Below are 18,658 nucleotides of genomic sequence, written 5' to 3'. Positions count from 1 at the left end.
GGGAAAACCTTGTGTTTGGTTTTTCCAGCCCTTTTTGTAGAAATGGGCAAAGGATATTGAGATTAGGGACTTGGTCAAACAAACAGCAAGTCTCTACAAGTACCTATCACAGTGGGGACTGTACAAAGAAGAGAGAAGAAATTGATTGCCTGGTCCCTAACACTAGCTGGATATACAGTATATATAACAAAGCAAGGTCTTCCCTTAAAGCACTGTTACTTATCCTGGGGCAGAAAATGGGCATGGTCTTTGAAAAAAACGGGTGGCATTTCTTTTGCTCTTGGAGTAGATATTCAAAAACCAACAAAAGAGAATTGTATTAGTCACAGTAGTAGCTGAGTCTGGAAATCTTTTCAAATTTATTCTGGTACTACAGGCAGCCTTAGAAAATATTTGTGTCTGTATATGTGTGCTAGCCTCAAAGACCTGAGCCGAGTCTGTTAGTACATGAAGACTTGACTCTGAGCCAAAGTCACAAGCAAGGTGGGTAAGTGCTACTGAGCTCCTTCCATTGCAAGGTATTCAAAGGCTCATAGCTAGGTAGGCTTGCACTGGGCAGGTGGCCAGGTTCTCAGTAGAGAGCCATGTCCGATTTATTATGGCTCATTCAGTACTGAACAAGAAGTGTGGCCCTGGAATATTGCAATAGTTGCAACAAATATTGTGCTGAGGCTGCTGAGTTGTCTTTGTTTCAACAGGCGTATCTTGTGCCAGTGATATTAGTAACAGCTGAAAAGAATACATTTCCTTGGTTGGCTAAACAGAGGATGGTCACCACCAGACCTGTAAACCTAAATAAGCATCCCTAGAGGTTTTGGAGTTTAAGCAAAGTGAGCGTCCCTAGGAGAGAAGAACAAGGTAGAGGCATTTAATTTGAAAATTAAGAGGAACATAATGTTAATTTGTGTCCTAGACTGATGATAAGGAATGCAAATATGCACATATAACAAACTTGTACATACTGAAAAGTATGTACTGAACTCTGTCGGCTCCTGCATAACAAAAAATTCTAAATTAAGAGCAAGTATACTGAATAGAGGGAATATTTTATCCTGTGCTGTCAGTCTAGGAAAAATTCTAAAGTTAAAGTCTGAGCTGGATTTTGAAAAAGATGAAGACTATGAATCTTCAAAGATGAAAGAGTGGTGGTATAAAGTCAAATTCTAGGCTACCAAGGCCCCCCCCCAAAAAAAAAAAAAAGTCCGGTTCAATTTCCTTTTTGCTCTTTTTTTTTATTGCAGAGCAAATGATCATCTGTAGAAAATGTTCCCTCCCTTTTGATGATGTCCCACTCTCATCACAGTAATGAAGATGTTCTTTTAACAATATTATACCTGTGGCAGGCCAGAGAGGATGGAAGGAAAGGTAAGTCAAACTTGAAGATAACGCTCGAGTAGAGCAGTTGAAGTAGAATATCTTTTATGGAACTAAAGTTTTGGTTAACAAATTGTTGTCCAGTGATGAAGTACCTTGAGTGAAAGACTTAGGAATGGGCAGCCACTGTGGACACTTGAGCTGAAGGATAAATAGTACTGTACAAATCTTCTCAATGTTTGGTGTTGAAAAGGTCAAATGATGAAGAGAATTCCTAATAAACCATTGCAGTAATCCACACCTGGATTAGTTAAGGCCAGAGAGCTGGGGAGTGGAGACATTGGGACCTGGGAGTGGGGGTGTGGTAGGACGATGCTATTGATGGAAAAGTGAATCTCAAGGTTATTACAAAGAAACGATTAGCAGAATTTATAAATGGAGATCTAAAGAGAAGTAGGAATAAGGAAAATGATATCCAGATCGTGAGCCTGGAAACACTGAAGGTGTTGATAATTGTGGGGAAACTTCATACTACTCTGCCTGCTATTCTTAAGGAACTTCTGTTTTTCTATAAACTGCTGATTTAAACTAGATAGGGACTATTTATAGAAAATGCCAGTGAGAAAAGAAATTTATAAATATAACGTGGAAAATATAACTATCGTCAGAAGTACATGGTAACCTTTAACCCTGCCTCTTTTACCTAAATCTTCTTTAATATTGTCTTCAAGTCATTGTACCTCTTTCTCTGACTCCACAGTGCATCTCTCTTTCTCTGTCTCTCTGTCTCTGTCTCATTCAGTTAAACCTTCCCAGTGTGGATCTATTTTCTTAGCATGGTCTAGTCAATCATCAAGGAATAGGTAATCAGACAGTCTCCCCAATATGTGGCCACAAGCAGCCTTCAGTATGGGAAGATGGGATATGAGCTGGGAGAGGCTTATTTTCTAAGTTAAATACAGCTTTCTACAACTCTAATAATTAAAATCTTTTCCCTGTAATATGCACTGGTATACTTATATATGTGCATATCTATCCATTTCTTTTGTAGGATACTTAATCTAAACTTCAAAACGTATTTTTGGGCCCCTGGATAGTCATTCCATTCACTACTGACCTGCCCCCAAATTAGTTATAACCTTCATAAATTCTTAAAATCTATTTTTTTCTATATGTCCTGTATGTTTTCCATTAGTTAAATGATTCTTTTAAATTTCTCCTAAACATTGGAAATAGAAGATACTCCTATATATCCTTTATCCAGATTTGCCAGTTGTTTCATTTTCTTTACCCAAAAGGCTAGCTAGGTCCATGGGCGTGTGCATCAAGGTACTCCCTGGCATTGTAGTCAACTCACAGGGGCACCACAGATTATTTTAAATTTTTGAGAGAAACACAGTGACATCTGTTGGGCATGACCTGAACTACTACTCTTAAGTTGTCAGGACTTTCTTTTTAGCCTAGGAGAGCCTTGGAAGAAGTACTGCAACACTAAGGAAGGGCCCTATGAACTGAGAAAATTTGGGAATCTCTGCTCTGGGTATTAAAGTTATCAAATTAACATTACAATTATTTTTTGTACACAATTTATCAAAACAACTTAAATATAATACCCAAATTTTGATAAGTAATTATTAAGCAAAAAAGTAAATTTTTATCAAAAACACGTTTATTAATAAGATGCATGGGACTTTTATTTCCTCAATCCATGCATCTGTATATAAGTTCTACAGACTTGACTGAATCAATATTTACTTATGTTTTTGTTTTGCTGATGTAAGCCTTAATACAACCTGTTTACATAAGTAAATAGATGGAAATAGGAAGAGATTTATTATAGCAATGTCATTTTTCTTTGAACTCCTTTTGAGTTACTTGCCAAATATGTAAGGACAGAGTTGTCAAACTACCATACTTGTAGAAAGATTTATTGTGTAGACCTGTAATGACCAGTAGCCATTAGCCACATGTGGCTATTTAAATTTAAATTAATTAAAACTAAATAAAATTGAAAATTTAGTTTCTCAGTTTCACTAACCATATTTCAAATGCTCAAAGGCCATGTGTAGATAGCAATTACTATATTTGACAGTGTAGATATAGAATATTTCCATCATTGTAGAAAGTACTATTGAATAGTGCTGGTCTAGACATTGAAGTCATTCTCTTTCTCAACACTTACACCAGTATTTTAAGTAATTTCTGGTTTTGGTACCCAGAAGTTTTTCTACCCCAAGTAAATGCAACATAGTTTCTTATTTTAATATAATATTATCATACTGATGCATTTTTTTTAGTGGTTTGACTCTTATAGTCAACTTTGTTTTTGAGATTGTCGTTGATTTGTGTAGGTGGGTGTGTGTTTTTTCCATTTGTTTAGCTGTTGAATATTTCATTGTATGAATATACTTTGTCACACATGGATAGTTTTTTCCAGTTTGTCATTAAAACCAGTGCTGCTCTGAAATTATTGTTTGTGTCTCCCAGGGCCTATTTGCAAATTTCTCTAGGATATATACAGGAGTAGAATTCCTGGGTCATAGGATATTTCTATCTTCAACTTTACTGGATACTGCATCTTTTTTAAGTTTATAGGCCATTTGAATTTATAACTCTATGAAGCACTTAATTATGTGAACATATAATTCTATGTTCATTTTTTCAATTCTGTTTTATTTTCCTTCTTAAGTTTTAGGAATTTATTAAATATCCTAAAAATTCCATCTGTCTTTCAGCAGCTTTATATTTTAGGCATTTTCCTTGTAACCACCATGTGACAGAATTTTTAAAACTCTAGTCTGAAATCTTCGTCTTTTATTTGGTGAGCTTAGTCCATTAATTGTGATTACTAATATGTTCCTATTTCTTTCTACCATCTTACTTTGTGCTATTCTACTTTTTAAAGATTTCTTAACTTATGTTTAGAACTATCCAGATTATCTTGTACTTACCTATTCTAGTCTAAAATTAGCGTTTTCCCCATGGAGCCTAATTGCTTTCAGTGGGCAGTAGAATTTTGAAACCAAGATATGTACACTAAGTGTGTTCATGGATATTGGCATGTCACTGCATCTAGGCTCTCTCAACTGGTAGAGCTAGGAAATATGTTTTAATATTTCTGCAATACATATTTTATATGCACACATATATACACCTATTCTATATTGACTTTTCTATCAAAACTGTGCTTATCTTTATAACTCAAATCCCAGTTCAGCATCATAAGTTACATTCTAGTCTTCTCCCTTTTCATATTTGTAACTCCTTTCTTTAACAGTGAGAAATCTGGTTTTTGTTATCCTCAATATGTTTACTCATTTGTTCTAGCCTAGAATTCACAGACGTTAGTTTTAAATTGCTAACTCATATCATTCCAAAAAGTGAGCCCACTAACTGGAATTTAATATTTTATAGTTCTTTTTAGCTAATATTTGTATACAGTAAAACATACATGTCTTAAATACTATGCAATTTGATGAATGTTTCCCCTGATCATTTCAAGTTTCAGATTTATGTCTCTAAATATATATAACAGATATATATATATATATATATATATATATATATATATCTCCCAGAATTTATCATATTATCTGTAGAAAGGTTTGCCCAATATAATTGACTCCACTGTTGCCTTGTTGCCTGAACTAAAGACCTAATTTTGTTATTTTATGTAGCGGTGTTGGTTTAGATATACCCATATTTAATATATCCCTTTTTTTATTATTTGTTTTTGCTTGCCATTACTTATTGCCCCACATAACTTGTTTCTGGGATCATTTACCTTCTTCTTGAGGTATAGCCCTAAAGAATTCTTCAGTGAGGGTCAACTGTTCATAAACTCTCAGTTTTTGTCTGAAATGTCTCTATTTTAGCCTCTTCCTAAAAGATAATTTCCTCAGAATACAATTTTAGGTTGCAAATTATTTTCTCTCAGTAATTTAAATATATTCTATTTCTGGTTTCTATTTTCCATTGCTGCAGTTAAGAAGTCAGAAATGAGTGTTGTTTCTTTCATGGTAAATTGTCATTCACTTTGTTCTTAAAAATTCTACATGTTTGGTGTTTTGTAGATTCATTCTGATGAGATAAAATGTACGTGTAGATTTCTTTATGTTTATCCTGCTCAGGATAATTATACTTCCTGATTCTAAAGATTTATGTATTCCTGGAAAATTTAGTAATTATCTCCCTGAATATCTGTCTTATCTTTTTTATCACACTGAAAGCTATGAATAGATGATTATTAGATCTTATTTTTTTCACATATCATAATTTATTTCTCATATTTTCCATCTCTGTGTCTTTCTGTGCATTAATCTGGCTAATTTCTTTAGTTTTATCTTCTAGTTCACAAATTCTCTCTTCAGCTATGTCAAACCTGATGTTTTATCTGTCCATTGAATTTTAAATTTGAATTACTTCTTTTTCCATAAACAATCTAGTTGAATCGTTTGTAAAAACCTGTTTGGCCATATTTTGTATTCCCTTATAGCTGGCTTATATTTCCATTGCATCCTTTATTTCTTTACACATATTAAACATAATTTTAATATTGTGAATTATGTAATTCCAATATTTGAAATACAATTTTCTATGTCAGATTTTTCTCTTTGTAATCTCTGTTGGCTACTGATCATAGTATCTTTTTTCCTCTTGGATTTTTTGATTTTTATTTTTATTTTCTTTCATAAGATGATGTAAACTGGGAGTTTTTCTGAGTAAATTCTATGACACCAAGATTGAGTATGCATTTTTCTAGAATGGGTTTGAATTTTCTCCTGCTAAGTGCCTGGAAAGAACTATCAACCCAGGATTACTTTAATTTCTCAGCTTGGATATTTTTCAGCCCATATAGGTAGTGTAATTTCATTCCCAATACCTACATGACAGCTAACCTACAGTTATGGATTGGGTGCTCATATATCCTGGTTTGCCCAAAATAGTCCCTGTTAAAATGCCCTTTGTCTTGGTGTAATTATTAATAATTACCTTTTTCCACTCTCAAAAGATTTCCTGTTTGGATTATAAATTATGTTTCCCTATTAAGAACACTAAGATGACAGACTTTTTGTTCCTTCCAAGCATAGCCAAGGCTGAACAGAGGATTTAGTTTCTCCTATTGCTGGGCTGAATTTCTGGTTCACTCTTTCACTGAAGGTGTATCTCCCAGAATCCTGAATGTAAGGTGGAGTTTCCATTCCAGCTTCTCAAATAAGAAGCTCTACGTTTCTGGGGATTGGCAGATGCCCTTGGGGCAGCTGCCGGCTTTAGCATGTTTACCTCTCTGGATTCATGCTTCTGCTTAGTTCTTTGCCTCTAAGGGTTTTCTTTACTTTATTGTGAGCACAGTTATATATATATATATATATATATATACAAAAGGATGTTATAAATCTTTTATTCAAAATATTTAGTTGTTTGGTTGCAGGAAGGTTTTTTTTCTCCTAGAACAAAATCCCTGGGCTCCTCATAAATACTGACTTAGCTGGATGTGGTATTGGAAGAGCCGATATCTCTAGTGTTGAGGTAGTCCAGAAACGTCATAGAGCAGGTTTCCCACTTGAGAGCTGGCACGTGTTCCACTTTGTTGAAAATAGGAGGGCAATTTACTTGAAGAAAAAAATATGCCAAAAAATCCTCTTTTAATGTTTTATATTCTCCAGGTATGTACTGAGAGCACAAATTAAAGTCACTTTAGTTTTTCTAACAAAGGAAATAGACATATGCCAGTTGGAAGATAAAAGATCTATTACACCTGCATATGTACTTTATAGATGAAGAAAATGAGGCACCAAGAGGCTAAATAACTTACCCATGGCCCAATATTAGTGTGATGGAGCTGACAGTGGAAGCCACAGCCAGCCTGTCTATAATACTCATGCCCATAACCATTACCTCAGCTGCTCCTTGGCACAATTATATGCATTTTCCTATCTCATCGTCATAAAATCTATAGTCATGTGAGAAAGTACTGCTACCCCGATGCCTATGATAGCCTTCCTCGTATTTTGGATGTTGATAAATATCCAGAAGCCACTCATTAAAATATATAAAGGGTACAGAAAGATGGGGGGGAGGAAAGAATGTCACAGTTGTTATAGTTTATAAGTACTGTGGAGAAACACTGACCTTTTAATCCTATGTCATAAATGCTTCTGTTTCTCCACCCCTATTCTCATTCTGCTCCATCTGCCTGGAAGATTGTCTCCTTACCTGAAAAAGTTTTGCTTATTTTTTTAAATATATTTTTATTGGTATTAGAGAGAGAGGAGAGGGGGAGAGAGAGAGAAACACCGATCAGCTGCCTCCTGCACAGTCCCTACTGGGGATCAAGATTGCAGCCAGGCATGTGCCCTGACCTGGAATCAAAGCAGTGACCTAATTGGAATGATGCTCAACCAACTGAGCCATACTGGCCAGGGATCCTTTTACTGTAACTCAAATATTGTCTCCATTTTCTAAAAAAATCTCTTAAGAATTCCACCCTCCCCATAGGCTTTCTCAGACAGAGTTAATAACTCATCTGTATTCTCATAGCATTTTTACATATTTTTATTATGACATCTACCAATCGTATTATGTTCAACCATGTTAAATCATCATTTTTATAGATCAAAAATAATTAAACGTCAGCAACATCATATGGTTCAACCTAAATGTATTGTGTATATGTGTACCCCACTAGATTTAGGGGTACAGCCCATGTGTCATTTACTTTTTGGGTTTTTTTATTTAGTGCCTGGGCATATATGCTCAAAAATATGATTGTTGAGTTGAATGAATGCCCGTATCCCAGGGGCAGTATTTAAAAATATTAATCGCTGACATCTGCATGGACATCAGAACTGATACTTGTGTTAACTTCTAAAACTGTTTAACAGTGCCACCAAATATCACTTCAAGGAACTAAGAACTTTCTGTAGTAGCCAGTTCTATCTTTGAGCACCTCTCATCCCTAGAAAATTCTTTCTTCCATTAGACACTACAACCTGACTTCTGTCCACAGAGCCTAATTACATGCTTAAGGGCCTCAGCACAAGTCTTAGTCCTCTCCTAGGCGACAGCTTTCCAGATATTTGCATATGGCCATCATACCTGCTCCCAAGTCATTTCTCCTAAAAACAAATTATCCTTGGCTTCTTAAACTAGTTGTTATTTTACATAGTTCATATTCCCCCATAACTGTAGGATTCTTTCTCTAATTTTGTCTAGAATAACCTTGTATTCCAAGTGGGATATGACTGGAACAGAGGAGAGCAGGACTATCCCACCCTTCAACCCCATTTAGGACATGGTTTGATAGCATGTTGCACATGACAGTATGATACACCAAAGCATTTCCTGTGGTACAAAACGAAAGCATGAGCCCAGTCCTAGGGAGCCATGCTATAGGAAGGACAAGCTAGATAAATAAACTAGACCTGTGATTCTTAACCCTGCTGTGCATCAGAACTGCCTATGGAGTTTTTTAAAATATGATGCCTGATCCCCATGCCAGACCTCCTGAATATAACAGTCTAGATGTAGGACCTTTCAAACGGTTATGGGAAGCACTATAAAGTGATCAAGAATCTGTACTCTGAGGCAAGATTGCCTGAATTCAAATCTGGACTCGCCTAATTTTGTAAATTTACTCTCTGTACTTTCCCATCTCTAAAAAGTTATAACGACCTCAAAGGGCTGTTGTGAGGATTGAGTTACTCTAAGTAAAGAACCTATAATAGCTTCTCCCATTTAGTACATGCTAAGTGAATATTGTCTATTGTTATGGTCTAAGTATATTTGAATCTGTACGGCTGGTTTTCATGCACAAGCGAAGAAAGCACTGGTACAGGGCATGGTCTGACATGATGGTCACCTCTGTCAGAAGGAGCAGATTACAGATGAGTCTCCTACCTTTCTCAAGCAAGAATTACTAATTCCCTACTTTCTCATCAGTGTATCACCAGTTACCACACAGAGACTTCGTTCAGTTCTTAGGTGGTCATCAGATCATTGCTGCTGAGGCAGTGCCTCTCCCTTCCTTCCACTGCACTCACTGAATGCTCTGGGTCAGTGTTTCTCACACCTTTAGATCTTAAGAGTTATCTTATTTATTTATTTTTTATTTTTTAAATATATCTTTATTGATTTCAGAGAGAGGAAAGGAGAGGGAGAGAGAGAGAGAGATAGAAACATCAATGATGAGAAAGTCGTTGATCGAGCCCGCAACCTGGGCATGTGCCCTGACTGGGAATCGAACCCCGATTGCCTGGATCCTAGGTCGAGGCTCAACCGCTGAGCCACGCCTGGCCGGGGTAGATCTTAAGAGTTATTTTAGAAAATTGGAACATAGATTTGACAACCTTTCATATTACCAAGCAAGAACATCCAAAATTATCATCACATCTACAATCATTAGAAAACACGTTGAAACACTAAAAAAGTAGGAAGTAATCTCAGAATAAATAATAAGGCTACCATAATTTAGTTAAATTTATGGCCTCTCTCTTTGTCTCTGACTGTAGTTTATTGAATTGCATACATTTGTTAATTATAGGTGGGAAAAATTCATCATTAGTAAGCATCATCACTTTCCTTTCCTGAACACTCACTTGCAATTATAAGTATAGTATATGCATAGAGAGCCTTTAAATTTGGTAAATGCTGCTTACATCGGGGGGAAAAAGTGATTTACAGCTAAGTTTTGGCATATTTGTGTTTCTCTAGCTTTTATTTACTAAGTTGGGTTTGTTTTGATCGTTTATTGTAATAGAAAATTTATGTAGCTGTATTTTGGAATGAAAATAACATATATTTTCCTATACAAGTTTTCCTCATTTTTGCTAATGAAAATTATGCCAATTAGATACTTGGAAAGTATCTGCCAGTGGTTAATGCTAATAGAGACACCAGAGAATTCTCTCTGCTATTAATCTGTGGATAATGGAAGGTCCATTTCTTAAACACACACAGAAGAAAGAATAGAAAAAATACTGGCTATGACACCAAATGAATTGCCTTCCTCCCACACTACTGTGCCCTTATAACCTAGGGCATGTAGAGCAGGCTGGCAGGCATCGCATTACAGATTTAAAAGTGCTGGAATCTCTCAGTCCTGTAGCAGGTTGCCTGATGGATTGGTGAGTAATGTACTTGAAGAGTGCATTACTGAGCTCTAGACTAATGGCCACCTCTTGCCCATGGCCTTTATGGTAGATCACTCATTGTGCTGCCTCATCAGCTTCCTGCCAGTCTGCATCTGGCATGAGCACGGCTGTTCCAAAGCTGATTAATCCCCTACGAATGAGTCTCACTGCAGATCTCAGTGTGGATTACACAAAAGGGGGAATGTTCTGGTGCTATGGGGACAACACAACTTTTCTTTGAATTCAAGAACCCTCATTTTAGAAGATGAAATTACGTCACCAGTCAGTATATTGCTGTATATGGCAAGTCTTATTAAAATTTTAAGAAATTTCCAATAAAACAACACAATGATTGATAATTTCCAAGTTTTGAGTTCTATGAGAATAAAAAAGTCTTAGAGGGAATATCTGTAATGTAAACTTGTTAATATATCAGTCATCTAAGGAGACAGCACATCACAACATAACTGTACATTGCATTTTTATTTAGCTTTTCTCTTCCTCAGATATTTTGCTGATTCCAGAATTTTAAAAGGTAAATGGTCTATACTTTCCACCTATAAAGTAATATAGACTTTCCTTTGAAAGGCTCACAACATAATATTTACTGTAAAGATTCTTAAACATAATTTGATTGTAGAATTTTATTCAGCAGAAATGTATGACATAGCATTTGATTTAGTACAGATAATTATCTTGAATATTTAACAGAAAAAATTCTTAATTTATATATTCTCAAAGTAGAGGTCTGCACAAATTATAGATTTGCTACATTGTTATAATTAGCATATCATAGTAATCATAACATTAAGTATTTTAGGTCTGTTTGGTACTTAAATCAGCATAAGGATATCATATTTCTTCAAATTTAATTTTCTGAAATTGAGTGTGAAATAAGACAAAAGAAACAAAGTAAATAATAAAGGTCCACATGTCATTTTGGACCAAGTACAAACTATAACTGTAGGAGAATTTGGAGAACAGAGAAGTCAGTGATGACTGGAGAAATAAGAAGCATCATAGAAGAGGTGAAGGTTAAGTGGACATTTAAATACTAAAATTAGGGTCAACAATGGAGAGGGTGGGAATGAACATAAATAATAAATAAAAAGTAACAAATGACTGTCAGGATACTACTGAGCAGGTATTTTGGAAAGATAAATATACTTAATCTGTTTATGTAAGGTAAGTCAAAGTGTTTACAATATGTGAGAAAGCAGTAATTGCATTTTGAAAGATACTCATGTTATAGAGAACATTTTGAAAATAAAATATTTAAAAATACTTTCATGACATGATTTTATACAATCAATACAATCAATAAGTATAAATCAGAATGATGTTAGTATAGCACAGAAATTGTGTTAGTTTATAAGTAAGTGTTCCCACAATGTAGATATTTTGGGTTTCACCGAGTAAGAACATCTAAATGCAAAGTGTCTAACACAGTTAAAGACAACATGCTTCAGTGTTGAACATGATGTCCATTCACTTCGTGGTTTTTTTTCTTGTTTCAGTTTATACATAAGCCATTTAAACATAACTCATAACCTGAACTGGGTATGAAAACAAGAAAAATATATCTTATGAGACCCATATATATAATTACTTACAGTTCAATATATTAAGTACTGTAATGGAAATAAAGTTCTAAGTGATCATACACAAAAGAAAACCTGTCTGAAGAATCCAGAAAAGTTTCATACCAGAGTTATTGGTCTTAAATACTGAAAAGGAGTCCTCCAGAGTTTTGGAATGAGCAGGTCAGGCAGGATATTTTCACTGGCTGTAGATTCTACAGTGATAATTTTGATTGAAATCTATGATTTAGGAAAGTTCCCTCGCAGTTATAAGGCCCTGGATTGAAGTAGTAAGTGAGCACAGACAGTGAAACCCATTATTAGGTGATTGTTATAGTCTCAACTGAAGACATTAACCTGAACCTAATTTATTATGAAGGAATGTAGAAGAGTGAACCAATCTGAGAAATCTGAGTCCGTACCTATGACAATGTAGAAATGCTCTAGAATGAAAATTATTAGTAGAAAATAAGATTACAAGATTGTCTAGGACCATTTATGAAACTTAAAAATGTTTATTTTTAATTCAGTAGGTCCTGAGGATTTTTCAGAAGTTTAGAGATTAAAGTAGTGTTTTAAAAATTAGTCTTAAAGTGGCAAGGAGAACAGAATAAGGAGGAAAATAAATTTTAAAAGAAAGAGAAAGTCAGAAGGGAAAGATGTTGACATAACAGGACTTATTAAAGCTCTAGACTAGGGTGGTATAGTAGGAATGGAAAGAATAATAACGTAAGCAGTAATAGCTTTAGTAAGTTTATTCTTTTCCATTTTGTGAAGGACCGTATCATTGCCATTCAGAGGATTAATCTGAATCTGTGTCAGGTTTCATCATACTCAAAGTTACTCTGCCCTTCTAGCATTTGGTACTGTATTACCAAGTGATAACTCAATGTGCAATATGAAAATAAACCAATTTAAATGATTAAAAGCTTGATAGCATCTGGCTACAATTAGAATCCAAGCTAATAAATGAAGCCTCATAAATTCTGAAAAGCATTCCCTATTAAAAATACTTAAAATGAGAACAGAATTATGGTTTCAATAATGCAAAAAGAATAGTGTAATTAAATGCACAATTATAAAAGGCAAAAGGATCCTAATCATGATTTTCAACTACTATCGTAAGAATATTTTTCTAGATATAGTCAAACTTTCTGTAAATAAGAGCTTTCTCCAGTCTGAATATGAATCCTGGACTGTCCTAAAATAGAAAACAATAAGGCCTCTACATAAAGAGAGGCAACTTTTCCATAAAGAGCCAGATAATAAAAGCTGTGGGCTTTATGAACCATACAGTCTCTGTCACAACTACTCAACTCTGTGGTTGTAGCATGAATGTAGCTGTGGACAGTGTCACAGATTGAGCATGGCTGTACTGTGTTCCTTTATTTACAAAAAACAGGTGGTGGGCCACATTTGGCTTGTGAATCGTAGATTGCCAACCCCTGCTCCAGAGTCTGTCTGTATAGGAACATCCTGGAGACTTGACTCTTCCAGTGTGGTCTGCAGCAGTGCCCTCCAATGGAAATGTAAAGTGAGCCATGTTACAAATGAATGCGAAATTTCCTAATAGCTACATTAAAAAACAAAAACAAAAACAAAACAGGCAAAGTTAATTTTAACCATGTTTTATTTAACCCAACATATCCAGAATGTTATCCTTTCAACATATTATTAACATTAGAAATGTACTAATGAGATATTTTACATTCTCTTTTCCACACTAAGTCCTCAAAACCTGGTATGTGTCTTACACTTACAATATGTCTCTATTTGGAGCAGCCACATTTCAAGTGTGGCTATTAGCTACTATATTAGAGAGTGTGCAACTGAAGACTTTGTAGTTATCAGAGATCTAGCTGCTTCTCTTTCATCCTAGAAATTACTCCACTAGTAAGAACATTTCACACCCAGCAAGGTGTTCCCAGTACCTTCTTCTTTCCCTAGCCTCAACTTCATCAACCTCACCACTAAAAACCACCTCAAGTAATGCCTCTCGAGCTTCAATATACATAAGACTCACCTCTGCATCTCGTTAAGGTGCAGGCTCTGATTCAGTAGGTATGGGACAAAGCCTGAGATTTCTGCATTTCAAACAAGCTCCCAGGTCAATGCTAATGCTTCTGGTCCAGGGACCGTACTCTAAGGACAGAAAAGACCACCCCCAAGAGGATAGCCAAAAGTGGACCTGATGGCCTACCTTCCCCTAAGAAGCTATCAGATCTAATCTTAGCATGCCTAACATTCCTGTTCAGGTCATCCCCCGAAATGAAAGCTTCTAAGGCAGCACTGTCCAAGGAAGAAAATGCAAGTTAGATATGTATTTAAAATGATCTAGTAGCCACGTTGAAGTTTTCAAAAAGTGACATTAATTTTAATAACATTTTCTTTAACCCAATATATCTAAAATATTATTTCAACATTTAATCAATATAAAAATATTAATGAGATTTGTTCCATTCTTTTTTTCCTTAGTCTTGGTGGCCTGTTGTACAATTGATGACTCCCTCCTTTTTTAATGTCTCTTTGGTTGGTGGTGGTGGCAGTGCTGGTGGTTTCTGGTTACTCCCCTGTAACATTGGTTACTGCTTTTCAGACTCCTTTGATGCCTCCTTTTTCTCTCCCTACCTGTGTTTTAGAATGCCCCAAAGCCATCTTTGGGCCTTTTCTCTGTCTAAACTCACTCTTATGGTGATCTCATCCAATTACCTGGCTTAAAATCATATCTATATGTTTGTGATTACAAAATGTGTATCTTTTTTTTTTTTTAATATCTTCATTGATTTTAGAGAGAGGGAGAGAGGAACATCAATGATGAGAAAGTCATTGATCGGCTGCCTCCTGCACGCCCCCCATTGGGGATCGAGCCTGCAACCCAGGCATGTGCCCTGACCAGGAATCGGACCTTGATCTCCTGGATCCTAGGTCGATGCTCAACCGCTGAGCCACGCCGGCCGTCCACAAAATGTGCATCTTAATTCCAGACCTATCATCCTATGAGCCCTACCCTGTCTAGTCTTTGATATCTAACAGTCATCTCCAATTTAAGGTGGCAAAATGAAGCTTTTTATTTCATCTTCAATCTGTTCTCCCATCTTCTGCCTCTCAATTAAAGATATAACCATTCACTCTTTCATCCAGTTCCTCAACACATCCTGTAGCTCTATCTTCAAAATATCCTGAATCCCTCCACCTCACACCACCTTTACTGCTACCACCTTAAGTCCAAGACACCGTAATAATTTTTGTTTAGACTTCTCTGATAATTTACTATCTGGTTTCCTTGCTTTCATTCTGCTACCCTACCTTCACTCTTGAGTCTGTTATTTATAAAACAGCTGGTGTCATCTTAAAACATAAAAACGTAACCTTTGATTACTTCCACCATGGTTAGGATAAAATTCAGTCTTTACCGTGGAGTCTCCTTCTCCTGGCCGCTGCTTATTTCTGCCCCAACATTCTTCCCTGTTACTCCACTCCAGCCACATCGGCTCCATTAAAACTTTTAAAAATATGCCAAGCTTATTCTGGTCGCAAAGCCTTTACATTCTGTCTGGAAGACTCATTCCCGAGATCTTCAGAGGGCTTGCTCTTTTGCATCATTAAAGTCCTAGCTTGAATGTCAACTCCTAAGTAATAGATCACCCTTTGACATAAGTCTTAACACTCTCTATTCTTTTATCTGGGTTCCTTTTTCTTCACAGCACATAGAGCTATCTGAAGTCACATTTTTGTCTGTTTTCTACTTTCTTACTCCACTAGAAACTAAGTTGTGCTACTCATTAGTGTATGTCCTGCACCTCGGCCAGTGCCTGGCACACAGTGAATACCCTGTAAATGAATGTGAAAGATTTTGGGAGACAGTTTAGGCATCTGACCTAACCAGAACCAGTTGCTTAGGTTGTCTTCTAATGCTGACCTGGGCCATATCAAACCAAATTGATTTCTAAGAATACAAGGTGCTAGTACAGCCTGGCGGGCGTGGTTCAGCAGGTTAGCATTGGCCTAGAATCCAGGAGATCGTGGTTTGATTCCCGGTCAGGGCACGTGCCCGGGTTGCGGGCTTGATACCCAGCAGGGGACGTGCAAGGGGCATCCAGTCAATGACTCTCTCTTATCATTGATGTTTCTGTCTTTCTCTCTCCCTCTCCTTTCCTCTCTCTGAAATCAATGAAGATTTTTTTTTTTTTAAAAAAAAAGGTACTAGTAAAAACTAATTCCTGTCATCTTGTTCCAATGCTTGCTAGTCATTGGGATGTGTAGAAATTCTCAGCGATGCCTGCTAACCAGCTGATTTGCCTGTTTCTATCAGTAGTTACTAGCTATTAGTTTCTCCTGCCTGGTCTCCATCTAACTTGCCTTCCAAGAGCTCGCTTTTAAACCGGGAATTTTCTTTGTTTGCTTTGCCATCACCTTGCTTGGCTTTTCTTTCTTTAACAAGCACAACAGCGCGCCGCTGCATCTTCAAAGAGTAAATTAATTCCGTCCGCAAAAGGGTCAAGTGCTAGAAAGTGCATAGCCATGCAGTTTGCATGGCAGGATACAGAAGATATGATGCTAATAAGATTCTAAGATGAGAACAGCAGACTGTCTCTGGAGATTCAGATGAAGGGGTCTGTAAATTTTAAAAGAAATGGTCTCCGAAAACTAATGATGTCTGCTTTCCAATTCATTAATAATGTGGAGTGGGGAGATGGGAGTGAGATCCAGGCCATGCTTTGAAATATCAAAATGTAACGAGGAAGAAAACAGTAAGAGCGATCTCAATGGGGTCGTAAGGCTGGGAGAAGGAGGCACCGTGCAAGAAGATGCGGCGGTACTATAGGGAGGGAAGGGAATCAATCCACCCCATGTGTGTATATTTATGTGCATATAGTACTTTTATCTATACATGAGTAGATAAGAAGTTATTCTGTTAGGGAAAAAAAGCACTGCAACATTGATAAGGCTTTTGCAATTTTCATATTTAAGGTGACGCAAAGAATATCTGAAGTATTTGCAAACACACGTCCGAGCTGTCTGCCTTTCCATATTTACAAACCCTGCCCTTCACTTCTTTGCATTGCCTACAAGGGACTGAGTAACAAGAACCTCAGCCTTGTTTGTAGTTAATAGTGGGGAGAAAAAAAAACCCCTCAGGCAAAGCCTAATGAACCAAGAGCGATTCTGAGCTCTCCTCTGTAATATCTGCCCAGGCAGTGTCTTTCCAAGGGCTGCCTGGACATAGCGTGTGACCTTGCTGCTTTACATCATTAAAATTTCCCATTACTGGAATGGTGTTTGCATGGAGGAGCCCCTGTGCAGATATTATGGCTGAGTCTCTCCCGGCTGCACTTGGAGTTTGTGCTAATAGAAAATGCCTTTCTGCTTGAACAGTTCCCTCGAGCTGGGAGGTATGCAGCAGCAGGAGAGTTTAGCTTTGGCTTTTATTTTGACAAAGCTATTACATTTTGCAGATTGAGGTTATGGTCTTTTCTCCTATCTCTGTATTTTATCTGCATGATATTTTCCGATCTCCCTTTTAAACCCCCATTAGTTACGATTGAGGCTCTGAGGTGGCAGCCTGCCTTGGAGCTGTGGTATCGTCAGCTTTTCCTACAAGCCACTAAACAGATTGACGGATTCAGTAGTGTTCAGTCATATGGAACCTTTCCAGTGGTGCCAGCCTCAGGAAGGAGACACTTGTGTGCCCGATGGACACTTGCGTGTGTACTGTAGCCTCTAAGAGACCAACAACCTTAAAAGCAAAGGTGCAGCCTCATTTTTCCAGAGGTCATCGGCTCTGACCAGCTTTTTCTGGGCTTCCTTCTTCAGCAGTGGCCTGCTGCACCGTGATGTGGAGGTTGAGAGCACTGGTGGCATTTCCAAACCCCTGAGTCACCTTCAGCCTGTTTTAGGACCCTTTTGAGAAGGTGCTATTCTTTTCTTGTTTTTAATCCTCACCAGAGGATATTTTTTCCATTGCTTTTCAGAGAGAGTGAAAGGAAGAGAGGGGGAGAGAGAGAGAGAGGGAGGGAGGCATCGATTGGTTGCCTCCTGCACATGCCCCATCTGGGGCCGAGGATCGAACCTGGGACCCTTCGGTCCGTAGGGCGATGCTCTAACCATGGAGCCAAACTGGATAGGGCAAGAAGGCGCTCTCTTTGTTCTACTCTTCATAACTTTGTTTCACCCCCAATCATAGTTTACACATTTGTGCGACTCTTATGATTTTAGAGAGAAAATAAAATTACAATAATGAATGCTTTTGCCTAGAGAGATGGAAATATTTCAAAGTCCTGGTTATAGAGCAATAAACTGTTTAGAACCAACTGAAAGGGAGAGATTCCTTGGCCAGCCCTCCCAAGTTGTCTAAGCAAACCATACCCAATGGAGAGATTTCAAACCCAAAGCTAGAGCTTTCATTTCTAAAGCAAGGTGGTGTGATCGTTTCTGTCTCTGTGGCTTTTCTATTTTAAGTCAGCACAGTGAACTTTTCCCAATAAACTCTTCTGAAGCTGAGGTGGTAGCATAGCCACAAGCTTTGAGCCCTTGGTTTCACCCACCTTCCCTTGAACGTGTGGGATACGGCAGTCTGGAGTGGAGACTGTCCCAGAGAAGGGAGTGCAGAGATAAGGAATTTCTCTCCCCAGG

At 37.1% G+C, this 18,658-nt stretch overlaps 1 long non-coding RNA gene across 4 annotated transcripts in view; it reads left to right on the top strand.

The window, feature by feature from the left end:
* The window catches only part of LOC107524142 (uncharacterized), a 77,274-nt gene that overhangs the window by 15,796 nt on the left and 42,820 nt on the right, over positions 1-18,658 (top strand). For all 4 annotated transcript variants that reach the window (XR_015716025.1, XR_015716023.1, XR_015716022.1 and 1 more), the window contains one exon: positions 1,242-1,365. This is a non-coding gene — a long non-coding RNA (uncharacterized LOC107524142). The remainder of the gene's footprint in view (positions 1-1,241; positions 1,366-18,658) is intronic.

This window comes from Miniopterus natalensis, chromosome 18 (assembly GCF_054644295.1).
Source record: "Miniopterus natalensis isolate mMinNat1 chromosome 18, mMinNat1.hap1, whole genome shotgun sequence".
Classification (NCBI taxonomy): Eukaryota; Metazoa; Chordata; class Mammalia; order Chiroptera; family Miniopteridae; genus Miniopterus; species Miniopterus natalensis.
Note: the sequence above shows the minus strand (reverse complement) of the source record. Positions and strands in the feature narration are given on the sequence as shown.